The 15,020-nt window shown below is 44.1% G+C and overlaps 1 protein-coding gene and 1 long non-coding RNA gene across 8 annotated transcripts in view; one reads left to right on the top strand and one right to left on the bottom strand.

Annotated features, from left to right (window-relative positions):
* The window catches only part of ARHGAP26 (Rho GTPase activating protein 26), a 427,680-nt gene that overhangs the window by 133,869 nt on the left and 278,791 nt on the right, over window positions 1-15,020 (bottom strand). The window lies entirely within an intron of this gene.
* The window catches only part of LOC109501125, a 30,873-nt gene that overhangs the window by 14,821 nt on the left and 1,032 nt on the right, over window positions 1-15,020 (top strand). Inside the window, exon 2 of the long non-coding RNA XR_002159086.3 lies at window positions 8,256-8,318. This is a non-coding gene — a long non-coding RNA (uncharacterized LOC109501125). The remainder of the gene's footprint in view (window positions 1-8,255; window positions 8,319-15,020) is intronic.

Raw genomic sequence — 15,020 nt, 5'->3', positions numbered from 1 at the left:
ATAGTAAAGGAAAAATCATCTATATGCTCAAAGCTCTCAAGAGAACTCTTGACATGTTCATGCTGACACCAACCCACCCCACCCCCACCAATACAATAGAACTAGACTTCCCTGTCTTTTCTATAGAAGGCCTAAACCTCAGGAGTCACCCCTCATTCCTCTCAGATGCCACATCCAGCCCATGACTTATCCCCACTGGCCCAATCTTCAAAGTATATCACAGATTTGACCACTTCCCCACTCCCACCACTACCATCCTCATTCAGGCCTCTAACGTCTTTAGTCTGGACTACTGCAATAGCCTTCAACCGGTCTCCTAGACTCCACTTTGATTCAGCTCATTCTCCAGGGATCAACAGAGCTGTCTGGGAGAAAAAAACAAAAACATATCATATCACCCACCCTTTCAGCAATGTGATAGCTTCCCACTATAACCGGAGTGTAATTCAAACTTCTTCCCACGGCCCCCCAAACCCCACCTGGTCTAGCCCCTGCTTAGTTCTCCAAATCCAGCCTGTATACTGACCTCACTGTTCCTGGAATAAGCCAGGTGTGTTTCCATGCTCAGCAGGGTCCCTTCTCAGGGCGTCTGTACCTACTACTCCCTCTGTCCGGAAAAGTCTTCCCCTAACTCTTCCCATGGCTTTACTCTTTCACTTCACGCAGGTAGTGACTCAAGTGGCATCTCCTGTGACCACCCCATCTAACAGCTCCTCATGCACTCCCAGCATTGTAACTGCAAACCCTTCTCTGAGAGCACTTAAAACTCCCTGAAACTATTTTCACTGTAAGTTTAGTCTGCATTTTCATACCACATTTTTAAACAATCTGCTGCTGTATTCATAGGACATTGACTAGTTGCTCAATGAATATTTGCAAATATCTGTCTCTCTCCTCAATTAAAATTTGAGCTCCAGGTGAGCAGGAACTTTATCTGTCTTGGTTGCTGCTGTATCACTATGCCTAGAATAGCACTGGTGTGTAACAGGCACCCCAATATTTGACTAAGGGAAGGATCCTATCAGTCTTACACAAATCAGGCCAACTTCTGTCTTACAGGTAACAAGGACAGATACTCCCTTACTGGAACTGCCATCTGAACTCCACTGGAGTAGTTCCAAGTGCCCCATTATCCAAAGCTAGGTCACACACCTAGGGCTTCACAGCTCTTCCCATCCAAATGTCCTGAGGCTAGGTGACTGCTGACCTTGTCGTTCAAAAGGAGAGAAGAGAACATGGGGCAATATGAGCCCAGGTTTTGGGTGCTGAGAGACTTCTGTATCTTACCTCCTACCTCTAGGCCCAGGCCATGAGAAGCTGACATTAAACAAGCTCATTTTCCCTAGACATGATGCACCACCGGGTCAGTTTCACAAACACTACACTAAGGCCACAGGGACATGAGTCCAAAGGCAAAGCAGGTCCTCCGTGCATCTTCTATTCCAAGGAGTCACCAAGATGATGTAAATACTTGCTCAGAGGCCTGAATGAGGCACTTATGTTTTTTAAAAAAAAAAAAAACATAACCATTTAATCCAGTCTGACAGTGGTAAGGGTTTGTATGAGGCCCATAATACCAGGCTGGCTATACTCTGTCTGGCAGTCCCTGCAGGTGTTTTTGGTTAAATGTGATAATCAAATTAGCTGCACACCACAGTTAACTCTGAAACAGCAAACAGAGCTTCCTGGGTGATCTCCTCATCTTCCTTTCTCCCATGCTAAGTGCAAAGACAGAACAGCCTTAGCCTGGTAGCAAAGGCTCAAGTGAAGGCCTTATAGGCAAACAGTAATAAACAGAGAAGGGGAAAGGGGGTTTCTGCTGTAACAGGAAAGATGCTTACTTCACAGTAGAGCAGGATAAAAAAAACAGTTTTTTCATAGGCTTACCCAACCTAACTTGTTTTGTTGTAACTATATAGATCCCTTGTGTTCTCCCCACCCACCTGCCTTTTACTCATCCCTAGCTGACTTTGCACTCATATGTGCCCAATTTTCTTAGTAGTCCCAACAGAAGCTATATTAAAGGAGGGGAAGGTCTTCTGCAGCACTGGTTTTGAGGAACCAAGGAAAAATTAAACCTGTGATAAGATCATATGATAATCCCAGGACCTTTTCCATGGCCAATATTATTCTTGCTCAGTTTAGCTGTACGTTACCTTTGGGGTCCAAATTTGCAGAGTATGGTAAGGAGATAATGTGCCTGAATGGAGGATTGATTCCTTGAACCAACTGGTTCCTTTCACCAGCCAGCCGCAAAGTACTTACATAGCCCAGTGGGGGCAGAGGTCTGGAAGTTACTTCCCCAATTCCTCAGCAGATCAGATCCACCTGTTTCTATTTTGCCACAGTGGCGCACACAGCCAGCTTTCAATTAGTGTGTGTGTGTTGGGGGGTGGCAATTTTAAATTATCCATGCTAAACTGCAACAAACACATTCCTGAAAAGGTCTCTCTACACCGAAGTTCTGTATCTGAAACCCCCTTTTCCCACTGCCTGCTATGAAATTCCAGATGCAGCAGAGATAGCCAACTAAAGACAGACTGAACCCATCTCTATTCTCTAGTGACTGCCAGTCACTGCCCATACCTGAGGAAAACATGAGGAAGGACTCAGGTCCGCATGGTACCAAAAAGCCCAAAAGGGGAATTTGAACCCACCCAGGGCCCGGATGAGGGTCAGGCAACAGAGACCTGGGAGGTGACCATCTGTAACAAGCCTGAGAGCAAGCACCTCTTCAGCACTTCTTTAAATTCTCCTTCTTTAAACATAAAGAGGCGCTTACTCTCAGGATCTTAAAAGTCATTGCCGCCTTCAATTTTGCACCCCAGGTGTCCCTCTTGTCTCATCCCAGTTCGAGCCCTGCTTGACACATCATATTGGGGTCCCGGCTTACTTGACCTACAACTTTACTTTTTTACTGAGTGACGATAATGTTATTGGCTGGGTATGCAGGAACCTAGTCTTGGTTAAGACTTTTTTTTTCTCTTCATTAGTTTTCTTCCTTCCTTCCTTCCACTTCCTGTCCATTCACAGGAGGCAGGAAACGGAGTCATGCGTTGGTATACTTCAGTGGTGGTAAAACCTATGAAAGGGCAAGCTTAAACTAGTTGGCCTTTAGAGACTGGCAGCAAAGGTGAGAGGCAATCAGGTCCTTATGAATACGATTTGCAAACACTGTTGGGGAAGGAGAGATGTGCTCAGCCTGCACTCCAGAAGAGGAGACCAGGCATCAACAGCTACAGCCCCCTCCCCACTACTGAGAAGCCACAGAGCAGTGAGTATTCCCGGCCTTAGATCCCTCAGGGGGGTCCAGATGGCTATGCAGATCCCAAGTCCGGAAGACAGACTTTACATTTTGCTTCTAGACATTCCTCACACCAGTTAGCAACTTCAGATTCATCCTCAAAAGAGACCTGCACGAAGAAGTCAGCGGAGCCTTTGCAGTCCATAAAAGGTGCTCCACAGCCACGGCAACCTGTTTAAGCCAGGAGCCCCTGGAGCCAAGTCAGGTACACTGAGGCCTTTGAGAGTTGGGCCTGCAGCTGCTGAGTCTCCAGGATGTGGGGCTATTTCATGGAGGATGAGGCACAGGTCAGGAGCCCTTAGGTTTTAGAATAAAGAGGACTTGCTGAGGCCCCCTTGGTGAGGAGAGAAACAAGTCGAGTTGCTGGGACGTGTCTATGTCAGATCTTCCTGGGTGGTGTCACACCAGCCGGCCCAGCACTCCACGAAGAGATTCACTCCTTTGGTTCTTTTTTCCTCCTTGGCATTCTAGGCCTGCATGCTACCACCTCCACTCCAACCTCCGTTAAGCCTAAATTCTGCATTTTAAATCTTTTACAGTTCAGGTTAGATGGTAGTTTAGCGACTCCCACAAACATAATGCAGAGAACTTATGGCACCGCCTGAAACCCCAGAGGTGCCATGGGAAGGATTCTGTAACTTTATCAGTCTATGGCTCCAGATGAAAAGTATGTCAGGCATATACGCAGACTCAGTCATTATGGAGAATAATTTGGCCACGTCTATAAAAAGGAAAGAAGCTGTGTGCATCCCCCCAGTTCCACCGCCAGGTTCACACTATGCCAAAATTCACACGTTCACAAAAGGCTGTCTGCAAGGATGTTCAACGCAGCATTGTTTATAATGGCAAAAAATTAGCAACAACTAAATGTTTTCCAATAGGAGAAAGGGGATAAATAATATGTGGCGTTATTTACACAGCATTTAGAGGAATGAACTAGCATTTATCTCAAACAGATAAAACTGAGTGACAAACACAAGCTGAAAAATGAGAGTACACTCTGATGCCATTTATGGAAATTATAACACACACATATACACACAAATACTAGATGACTATATTTGGGCACACACAGAAAAAAATCAGTTTTAAACTATCAGAACATAGTTCAAAAGGATACATGCTAAAATTCATGTTAACTTTCCACTGGAGGGCAAAGGGAAGGAACTGGGGAGGGAGCCGAAAGAGGATTTCAGTGTTAATGTGAGAGCGAGAACAAACAGGTCAAATGCTGACTGTGATAAAAGTATATGTTCCTATGTGTGCATAACTATATACACATGAAAAATTACAGCAAAACATGCAAATATATATCAAATACACGTTATATTCTAAATGATTTTTTATACATTTTGCTCTAATTCCTCCTCTATCTCCTCCCCCAGCCCCCCCAGGAAAAGAAGAAAGAAAGAGGGAGAGGGGCCATGTTTTGGGAAATCAGCAAGATTCCTTCATATCGTCTTGGGGAACCTTAAAAAGCTCTGTATACATCATGGGCTGATAGCAGATGATAGGAAAGAGAAAACAGTTTAAAAAAGAAATGTAATAGTAACTTTTAAAAAGGCATCTTTTAACAATATGATCCGTAACAGTAGTTCCCAGACTTTGGTGTAGATGCAAACCACTTGGGCAGTTATTAAAAAATAAAACTCCCTTGGGGTGCCTGGGTGGCTCCGTCAGTTGGGCATCTGACTTTGGCTCAGGTCATGATCTCGAGGTTCCTGAGTCTGAGCCCCGCATCAGGCTCTGTGCTAACAGCTGAGAGCCTGGAGCCTGCTTCAGATTCTACGTCTCCCTCTCTCTCTGCCCCTCCCCTGCTCACACTCTGTCTCTCTCAAAAATAAACAAACATTACAAAAAAATAAAAAAAAAATAAAACTCCCTGCCCACCCCCCCACCAAGCCCCCAACATGATGATTCAGGAAAGCCTGAATGGGGTCAGTGATCTTTTTATACAAAAAACAAACATCCTTAGTACAGAAGAGTTAACTTTTTAAAAATGAACTAAGGAATATGTGAAAAAAAAAAAAAAACCTAAAGCAAGTGAAAATTGCACTTTTATTTTTTTTTTATTTTTTTTTCAACGTTTATTTATTTTTGGGACAGAGAGAGACAGAGCATGAACGGGGGAGGGGCAGAGAGAGAGGGAGACACAGAATCGGAAACAGGCTCCAGGCTCTGAGCCATCAGCCCAGAGCCCGACGCGGGGCTCGAACTCACGGAGCGCGAGATGGTGACCTGGCTGAAGTCGGACGCTTAACCAACTGCGCCACCCAGGCGCCCCGAAAATTGCACTTTTAATGTAAAAGTCTATTCCCCCTCCCAAGTGCATAGCTAACAGTGATTGTTACAAGAAAATTTTAATTTCGATGATGATAAACTAAAGTCATTCTATACGATGTTTATTTACATAGCTCTATAAAATGTTGATCCCGTAACAGAGCAATAATTTTTACGCACAATCGAGACGTTAAAGGCTCTCTTGTTAAGATTATGACAACTCTTATTCTAGTTAACAATGAACTTTAATGCAACAATTCTAGTGTTACAATTAAAACTCACCTATGTAGAACAATGCAGCTTTAAGCTATCAAAGCTTGGTTATCCACGACCTAAGGAAGACCTCGTTCCTCTCTTCCTGCCTTCCCCAGCATAGTCAGGGCACCCGCTGGGAGCACCCACAGCCCCAACCTCACACCTGGGCAGCAGCACACAGATGCTGTGGTTCACCTGTGGACATGTCCACATTCCTCTCTAGGCTGTTCCTCTTAATAGAAAAGGCATCGTGTTCACCTTTGATACCTGTGTCTAGCACAGGGTCTGGCACACTGCAGGCACTTGATAAGCATCTCTTGAATGAATTAGCACGTCTCAACAGGTCTTAGCTCAAAGACATCCAAGGAAGAGGAGTCTCTAGCACAGAGTTGGCAAACTGGTTCTCTAAAGAACCAGACGGTAAATATTTCAGGCTTTGAGAGCCACATGGTTTCTCCTGCAACTTCTCAACCAACCAGTGTAATTTGGAGACTGCCATAGATAACATGTAAATGATTAAGTGTGGCTCTGTTCCAATAAAACTTTACCAACACTGACACTTAAATTTCTTATAATTTTCATGTGTCATGAGCTATTCTTCTTATTTTCTTCCAACTATTTTAAAATGTAAATAACCATCATGAACTTACATAAGGCCATACAAAAATCAGCAGCAGGGTTTTCTAACCCCTGCGCTGGCACATCTGGGCAAAGAGATAGGTAGGAAAAGCCCTGGGTTCCACCAGCTGGAAGAGATTGACTACAAGAGGAAAAGAGAGGAGTCCATGGTGGATGAGTGGACCCTCACAATACGTGAACACAGGACCAAAAGACACAATACAGAAACAAAAAACAATGCAGTTTTTGGTGTTATTTTTCTTTTAAACTAGTTATACCGTAACAGTGAAATTCACATTCAATTAACTGATAGGTAAGGAATTGAGAAAAGCAAAAATTGGTATATTTAAAAGTCATTAGTAACACTAGTTGGGGACAAAAACCCCAAAACCTTTTCAGGTTAAAGTTTTACCATCTCCAGCATTGCTGAAATGCATTCTTTCTCTCTGCTGCCCACTCTCAGAAATGCAAATGAGCAGCGAAGCAGACAAAAGATTGGGAACAAAAGCAGACAAAAGGGATTCTATCTCAGAATACCCCAGGACTGACTGTCATGTCTTGTCCTAGCCAGTCCTGTGCATAAAATCTTAGATATCTTTGATTTTAAAGGGGCTCAGAGTCAAAAAGCTGCTCCATTCATTAAAAGTAATGGTAATTTTTAAAAATAGCACACATAATCATTTTATAAAATTTCAAAGATAAAGAAGCCAACGTTAGAAAACCCACGTATCTAGAGATAACAGTTATTTGTGGATAGCTCCTTCTAGACTCTTTTCCTTATTATTAAAAAAAAAATTGTAAATGTGTATTCATTTTTGAAAGACAGAGAGAGACAGAGTGTGAACGAGGGAGGGGCAGAGAGAGAGAGAGGGAGACACAGAATTCAAAGCTGGCTCCAGGCTCTAAGCAGTCAGTACACAGCCTGAGGCGGGGCTCGAACTCATGAATCGCGAGATCATGAACTGAGCGAAGTCGGGTGCTTAACCGACTCAGCCACCCAGGCACCCCTAGACTGTTTGCCTTAACTGCACTGTGTATGTGTATGTCTGTGTATATGCGTGTTTTTGTTTGTTTGTTTGTTTGTTTGTTTGTTTTTACTACAAGAAGAATTCCCCTATTTTGTGGACAAAGAAATCCAAGATTTGGTAAACTTCCTCAAGATTGTGCATAAAATGAGTTTGTAACAACACAGGAGTAGGACATCTTTTGGGGCCAATGCTCCCTCCTACCACCTCCTAAGAGAAGTAACAGTTTGCATCTTGAATAGGTGCCGTGTGCATAACAGGAGCTCAAGAAATTAATACATGCTGAAATAGATGCTAACAGTGCTGTCCCATGTCTTTTTCTCAGTCCAGCTCTGTCCTAGCTAGCTTCAGCAGAGATGCTCTTTTTTTTTTTAAGTTTATTTATTTATTTTGGGAAAGAGAGAGCATGAGTGGGGGAGAAGCAGAGAAAGAGGGAGAGAGAATCCCAAGCAGGCTCTGCACCATCAGCACAGAGCCCAATGTGAGGCTCCAACCCACAAACCATGAGACTGTGACCTGAGCCAAATCAAGAGCCAGATGCTTAACTGACTGAGCCATGCAGGTGCCTCAGAGATGCTCTTGATTATCAACAACACAAATAGCATTGGTTTCAACACGCTGCCAAATCCCAAAGAGCATATGGATACAGGGACAGCCTCCTTTAATAATAACTGGCATGTAACTTGGACTTTTTGTTACTGAAATGTGCTTCAGTTTGGAATGTTTCCTTTTGGCTTTATTTTAAAATGAACCATTATTCTGGTCCTTTACAGATCTGTTCATCAGGGATTCACTTTTGGATTCCCATGTCCAAAGGAGGAACATTAGAAGGACCAGTAAGTATCAAGGCATTTGCCTCAGGTTTCCCTTCTTTTTCAAATGAGTTAAGATCAGACTTAACCATGACTAAAACAATTTCTGATGGGCCTGTTCATGTCCAGAGTCACGGCACATTAATGACATGACAAGGAAAGGATAATCTACGGTCTTGCCAACATTCTCCGCCTCATTAAACATCTGGCTAGAGCCAGGTAGAATGATCTTGTGAAACATTCTAACTATTTTGGGAGGAAAACTTTCATCTGGGTGCCATGCTAAGCAGGTTAAGTGGCAGTTCTAGTGAGAAAGGAAGTATAGTTCTTAAAGAAGCAAAATGTCAAGGTTATCTCTCAACAGAACAAGAAAACCTGATTAGCCAGCTAGACGGAGAGACATGCTTGAAATGGAAAACTGCTACCTGCCTGGTGACTTAAGGACATGGGTTTAAATGGCCCAGGGCTGGGTGTTGCTGACCCGAGCCAGCGCCAGCACCTCCACTCCAGGTCAAACTCCACTGGGGATGATCCTGGGTGCAGGGCACTTCTGAAGGCATGCTCTGAAAGGAGGCCCCAGGCTTTTATAAAGTACTAGCTCATGTAGAAGGAGAAACAAGCATTCTGGGGAACTGAGCTGAGGTATTAGGGAAATCAAAGAATGCTATGTTTGCTGCTTTTATCATTCTGATGGCCCCATCTTCTAAATAATGATGCATAGCAGGGTTACCCAGGCACTTAGGAGATCTACCAGAGAATTAATATTTGTGCCAAGGTCTATACAAAAGGGAATCTGTAAGGCAAAAAATAGTGTCTCAGCAAACACAACGAATACCTGGTACTTTTACCCATCCAGCATCCTTTGAATAATGGCATCCAGTTTTCCTTGGATTACCCCTTTCTCATTATGTGTGGTTCCACCAAGAATGTCAGTTGAGAACCCCACTACTGCCTCACTAGAGAAGCGGGGGCATTACTCAAGAGAGGGTATTAGAACTCTCTTTAACTAGGAATGTAAATCTGCATGGAATCCCAAGAGAGATTCCAGGTGATCAGAGCTAGGACATTCCAAATGCAGTGCTCCAAAGGAGCTACCCGTGAGTTCCCTGGATATTTTCCACCTCTTATTTTACTTAGTAGTTAATAAATATTTATGAATGCCTCCTACTATGTACGAAGCACTGTTCTAGATGCTGAGGATATAGCAGTACAGAAGCAGACTGAAGTCTCTGACTTCAGGGGCTTACATTTCAGTGAGAAGAAAACAACAATAAACAAGTATATAGAGTATATGAAATAATGATAAGTGCTAAGGAAAAAAATGAAACAATGCTAGCAGAGAGGGAGCACAAGGGCTGGCAGTTACCATCTTAGAGCAAGGCCTCATTGAGGAGGAGAAGAGGAAGGTGAGATCAGGCCTAAAGATTCAAGGGCTGAGCCCTGGGGCACAGCAAACAGGACTAAAAAGGAGCAGCCACAAGGGAAGAGGAAAAACAGGAGAGTGTGGTACCCTGGAAGCCAAGTGAGGAGAGCATTTCAAGGAAGAGGGAGTGAGAAACTGTGAAAAGCTTCAGAATGATCAGGGAAGGGAAGTCTGAAACGGATTTAGCAACACCAACATGACACTTTTCAGTGGAGGAGTGGGTGTAAAAAAGCCCATGTGGAGTAGGTTCAAGAGAGGATCTGGGAGCAGTAACAAAGACAACTATTTGAGAGATTCTGCTGAGAAGAGCAGAAAGAAATGGGGCGGTATCTAGAAGGGGAGGCAAGAGTGGGAAAGGTGGTGGTTGTTGTTTTTCATTTGTAAAGGATCACAAAAATTACAACACGTGCTGATAGGAAAGACTCAACAGAGACTGAAAAGTTGATAATGTAGGAGAGAGAGGGGAAAACTGTTGGAGCCAAGTCCTTATGGACGCAGTCAGGAAGCAGTGCGGGGGGTGTGGGGGGGGGCCCTGGGTGGCTCAGTGGGGTGAACATCTGACTCTTGATTTCGGCTCAGGTCACAATCTCATGGTTAGTGAGTTCGATCCTGGAGTCAGGCTCCACACCCACAGCTGGGCGCCTGCTTGCGATTCTCTCTCCCTCTCTCTCTGCCCCTCCTCCACACCTATGCATACCAGAGCTCACTCTCTCACTCTCTCTCAAAATAAATAAACTTAAAAAAAAAAAAAAAAAAAAAAGGAATCCACTCTAGGGCCCCAGGGCAGGGGTTGCCTTTAGGTGAAAGCACAAGACTATTCCTCTAGCATACCTGGATGAAAGGTAGAAACAGGCACAGGTGTGGTAGCTTCTGGAAGTTCTCCTGATTTCTCAGTAAAATAGGTAGCAAGATCTGAGACAATCTTCTAGAAGAGTGAAGGGCATAGGAACATGGAGTTGGAGAGTAGGATACCAGGCACCTCAGGGCCCATGAGGTTGCTTTCCCATGTCTGATGGTTCAACTCTACTTTCAGTTATGTGACTGACCCAGAATACTTGCATAAAACACTTCTTTTTTTATTAGCCACAGTTGACTTCTGCTGTTTACAACCAATGACCCAATATAGCAGCTCTTTCTTGAGGCCTAAGGTCATCACATTTTCTCACTTACACTCGGACTTTTATAAATTAGTGATCCTATTCTATCAAATCCTGTTATACTCCTAAATGCGTAGAACACAAGCTTGCAATATAGCAACAGGCCAAACAATTTGGGTTCCTCTACCATCAACTGCACAGAACCAAGAAATAATGATTTACATTTATCCCACCAAATTGAAAACAAAAAAGGAGCATACTAAACTACTGCAAGAAAAACTTGTCTATACCTGTGAGAAAGCAGAAAAGATGGACACCAAAATTCAAACCACCTGACGATTTCTTCAAACCTTCTTTTTAAGCTGCAAGAGTGTCTACCAAGACAGAATGAGGATAAATACACGTACAACTTTCCTCAGAGTATAGATTAATACCTCAATACAGACTTCAGTAACTCAGAGGGAAATCTGTGTCTCAAGTGTACTACGGGGTAACCTGCAGGCACAGAGAACCGTTTTCACAGAGGATGGTAATGTTTAATCTGGGAATGGCATCAGAGAGGGCAGTGAAACTGAGTAAGAACGAAGGGAAGTCAGACTCTCCCACAAAGAGAAACATTTTGAAGATCACAAAGAGGAGTGGAAATTTCCAGACTGTGCAGACTAAGATGAGTCTTCGTGATATAACGTGTCATTCCCCTCCAGGAAATTAACAGCTATTAAACTGCAGCACAGACAGCTATTTCTGAGATGAAATCAGCCTTGCAACACTAAAAAGCAGCAGGCTGAAGGTGAGTAGTTGGTCACCTCCCATAGAAATCAACCCCACAGAGCTTCTTTCTAACAGGTGCACTGTTCTACAGGGCATTTGACTCATGAAGAGCACTGAATACTCACAGGGAAGTGTGAAGCCTGGTGTAAGGTATGACCTGAAAGCAGGAATTAACGGGCTCTTTCTCCCAGATGACCTTGTGAGGAAGGGTGAGAGCCATGGTCAGCCCTTTGGGCCAGATGTGCACAAACCACCACCAAAACAAGCCAAGGCAAAGATGAACACACACACACACACACACACACACACACACACACACACACACACACACACAAAATTCTCCCAAGTGGACAAGAACTGCACGTGCTGTGTTTTTAGCACCAAGCCCTAAGGGATCTGCTGGCCAATAATGGAACTATGAAGAAAGGACCATCCATTTCCTTGGTAAGAATGACTTGTTTTGGTTTAATTGCTTCAACAATTCCCCATCTTCCCTCACTTTAAAAGGCACAGCTCCATGATCCTCCTCCCCCCACCCCCCAATTCCTCAAACAGATTGTACAAGTTTACAGTTATGGTGGGTGTGCTATATGCCAGACACTCTTTTAAGAGCTTCATGTGGATTAATTCATTTAATCTTCATAACAACCCTAAGAAGGCAGGTGCTATTGCTGTCTCTAGGCTTCCCATAAAGAAGAGTAAAATAGCTGAAGGCTTTTATAGTTTACCTCTATATACTTTACTAGGCGGTTCTCAGGAGGAATGAACCAGAGAAGCCAGCCACTGGCTGGTCCAAGCCCCAGCACTTGCTCTGTCTCTTGGAACCATCTCACGAGTGGCTAAGGATTACTGTTTTGAATGCCCAGCTCCCTCCTCCCATTAGTCAAAGGTTTACCCTCGGGCCCCCCTGCTTCCAGGTTGTGCAGGTAGAGATGCCATTATGTGTCATGCCTCCTCGGGGTGGGAGGTAAGAGGCCGGAGGCACATGGAATGGGCATGAGGTGACAAGCCACCAAGCTCTAACTGCATGAAGCAGGGTGCAGCCTACACAACTGGTTACTGCACTGCTGGCTGAGGTACACACAGGAGAAGCCAAAAGGATCTGATGTGCTAATTTAAAAGTTCCTAACACTATTATTCAATCTCCATTTTCAGAGGAAACTCGGGCATAGTGAAACAATTCACGTAAGGTTACAGAAGGGACAAGAGCAAGACCTGGTTGTCTGGGCCCAGAAATGGCCTCTTAGTCACTGTGCTTTCACTGATGAACACCGACTGCCTCGTGGCAGCTGCCAGGTTTGAGCCACAACAGTTGTTTAGAACTGGTTAGGAAACCCGTCAGTGTAAGAAAATAAGTATTACAGATAACGCTTACCATTTGATGCAAAGAGGACACAACAAGAGAGGGCATCAGCGCCCCAAACAATGTGAGTCAGGCAATCACTGCTGCTCAGCCACAAAGAGAATTTAACGAAACCAATCCTGGGGCTAATGCAGAAGTCTGGTTCACCAGAGCAGAAATAAATGAAAGGGGGACTAAAAAGACAACACAAAAGATCAAGGGAACTAAGAGCTGATTTCTTGAAAAGATAAACCAAAGAGACAAACCTTTAGCTAGATGCATCGAGAAAAAAGGAAAGATGACTCAAATTCAGAAATGCAAGAGACAAAAAAAAAGGAAAGGAAAAGGAAAAGACAGACAGCTGGCTCTGCTAAAAGTTGGCAAAGAAGAAACTAAGTCATGTTCTTGTTAGTTAACACTCTCACTTTTGTGATACCCCATAATAAATGGGAGCAGCCCCTAAGAAAGGGAAAAAAGATAGCATCCTTCTCTTTGCTCCTCCTGGAATTTGAGAGGGAGCTCCATGGCTGACTCTGGGTTCAGAAGAGGAAGAGGTACATCAAAGAACAGGAAAGTCATTGAAAAAATTAACCCAACAGAAGTGGAACAACTCAGTACGAACAGGAGACCCAAATCAAAGGCGCTCCAAGACGCCGTGCAGTAACAGCTTGAAGCCAAGCATTTCCCCTTGCAGAATGGGCGTTTCTTATGACGTGAAAGATTTAGTTCCTTGAATTCAGAAATGTCGCTGTTTTGTTTTGTTTTTTTTTTTCAGAGCAAAAATTTCAACTAAACTTGTGTCTTGCCTTGTCCTAACCCTAAAGCCTGGAAGGTCACAGAACAGAGACACCTTTGAGTTGAAAGTAAGTGAAGGTCTGGCAGCGAGGCTGAGTGAGGATAGAGCTCTGATTTTTTTCCTACGCTTCCATTAATTTAAAGTGCTAAGTTGCCTGTTTGCTTTCAAGTATGTGGTTGTCCTCTTTGCAGTGTCACTTTAAATGAACTTTCCTTACACTCTGCCAAAAATAGCTAGAGAAGGTCCTTTGAGAATCCCATTCTTAGTCTTAAAAAAAATACACTCCCCCCCCTCCCCCAGCCCATACACATAAACAGGCCCAGAAGCACTTCTTTCCACTTCTTCCAGGGACCTCCAATTTATCAGAAATAATAAATATTTCAGGAGAAACACAGAGCTGGTCAGGGAAATAATTCTCCCAGCCCATTTCTGCTTGTTCATTTATTTATGTGATCGTCCAGTATCGAGCCTCTCTTTCAGGATTAGCAGATAGGCAGGCCAGGGACTGAAAATCCAAATGCCTACCCCATGGCCAGGCAGGTAGGGGGCACAAGGGACAACAGAGACAGCTAGGCCTTGGTGCACTGAAGAAGGCATGTCCAAGGCATTAGGGCATGGACTCTACCCACTTGTAGTCAACTGTGAGCAAAGAGATCTAAATTCTTTCAAGTAAAATCACCCCAGTTAAAAATGTTGGAAACCTGTCCAAATTTTATAAACAGCAACATGTGGAACCACAATACCAGACAGAACACATGTATGGGCTGCTCCGGCTGGAGGCCCTTGTTTGCCACCTCTAGGCAAGAAACAAAAGATAAAGGAAGACAGACTGCCTGTCCCTTGGGAGCTCACAACCTAATAGGAGTGAGAAGGCAGACACTTGGTAAACTTCCACAAGGTGCAATGTAATACACACTAGAAGGGAGAAATGAGCAAAGGCTATGGGAGTTGAGGAAAGTGAGAGGGCACTTGAGGCAGAACAGATTCTTGTAGTCAATGGCATTTGAGTTAGGGTTAAAGAATGAGGTAGACTTTGGCAGGCAGAGGCTAGGGAGGGACCATTCCACACAGAGGAAAATGAACTGAAAGAGGCAAAAAGAGGGAGCCGGGAAGAGAATGTTTGAGAAATGGTCAAGAGACCCTCCATGCCTCTACCCAACAAATACGCATGAATGTCTACGTGCACTATGCAGCAGGGATGCAGTGGTGACGAGGGACACAAGATGACGCCGCTGAGTGTGAAAGGGTCCGATGTGGACACGGCCTTGGAGGCCATACCCAGAGCGGTATCTTCAGA

Source organism: Felis catus, chromosome A1, assembly GCF_018350175.1.
Source record: "Felis catus isolate Fca126 chromosome A1, F.catus_Fca126_mat1.0, whole genome shotgun sequence".
NCBI classification, from domain to species: Eukaryota; Metazoa; Chordata; class Mammalia; order Carnivora; family Felidae; genus Felis; species Felis catus.
Note: the sequence above shows the minus strand (reverse complement) of the source record. Positions and strands in the feature narration are given on the sequence as shown.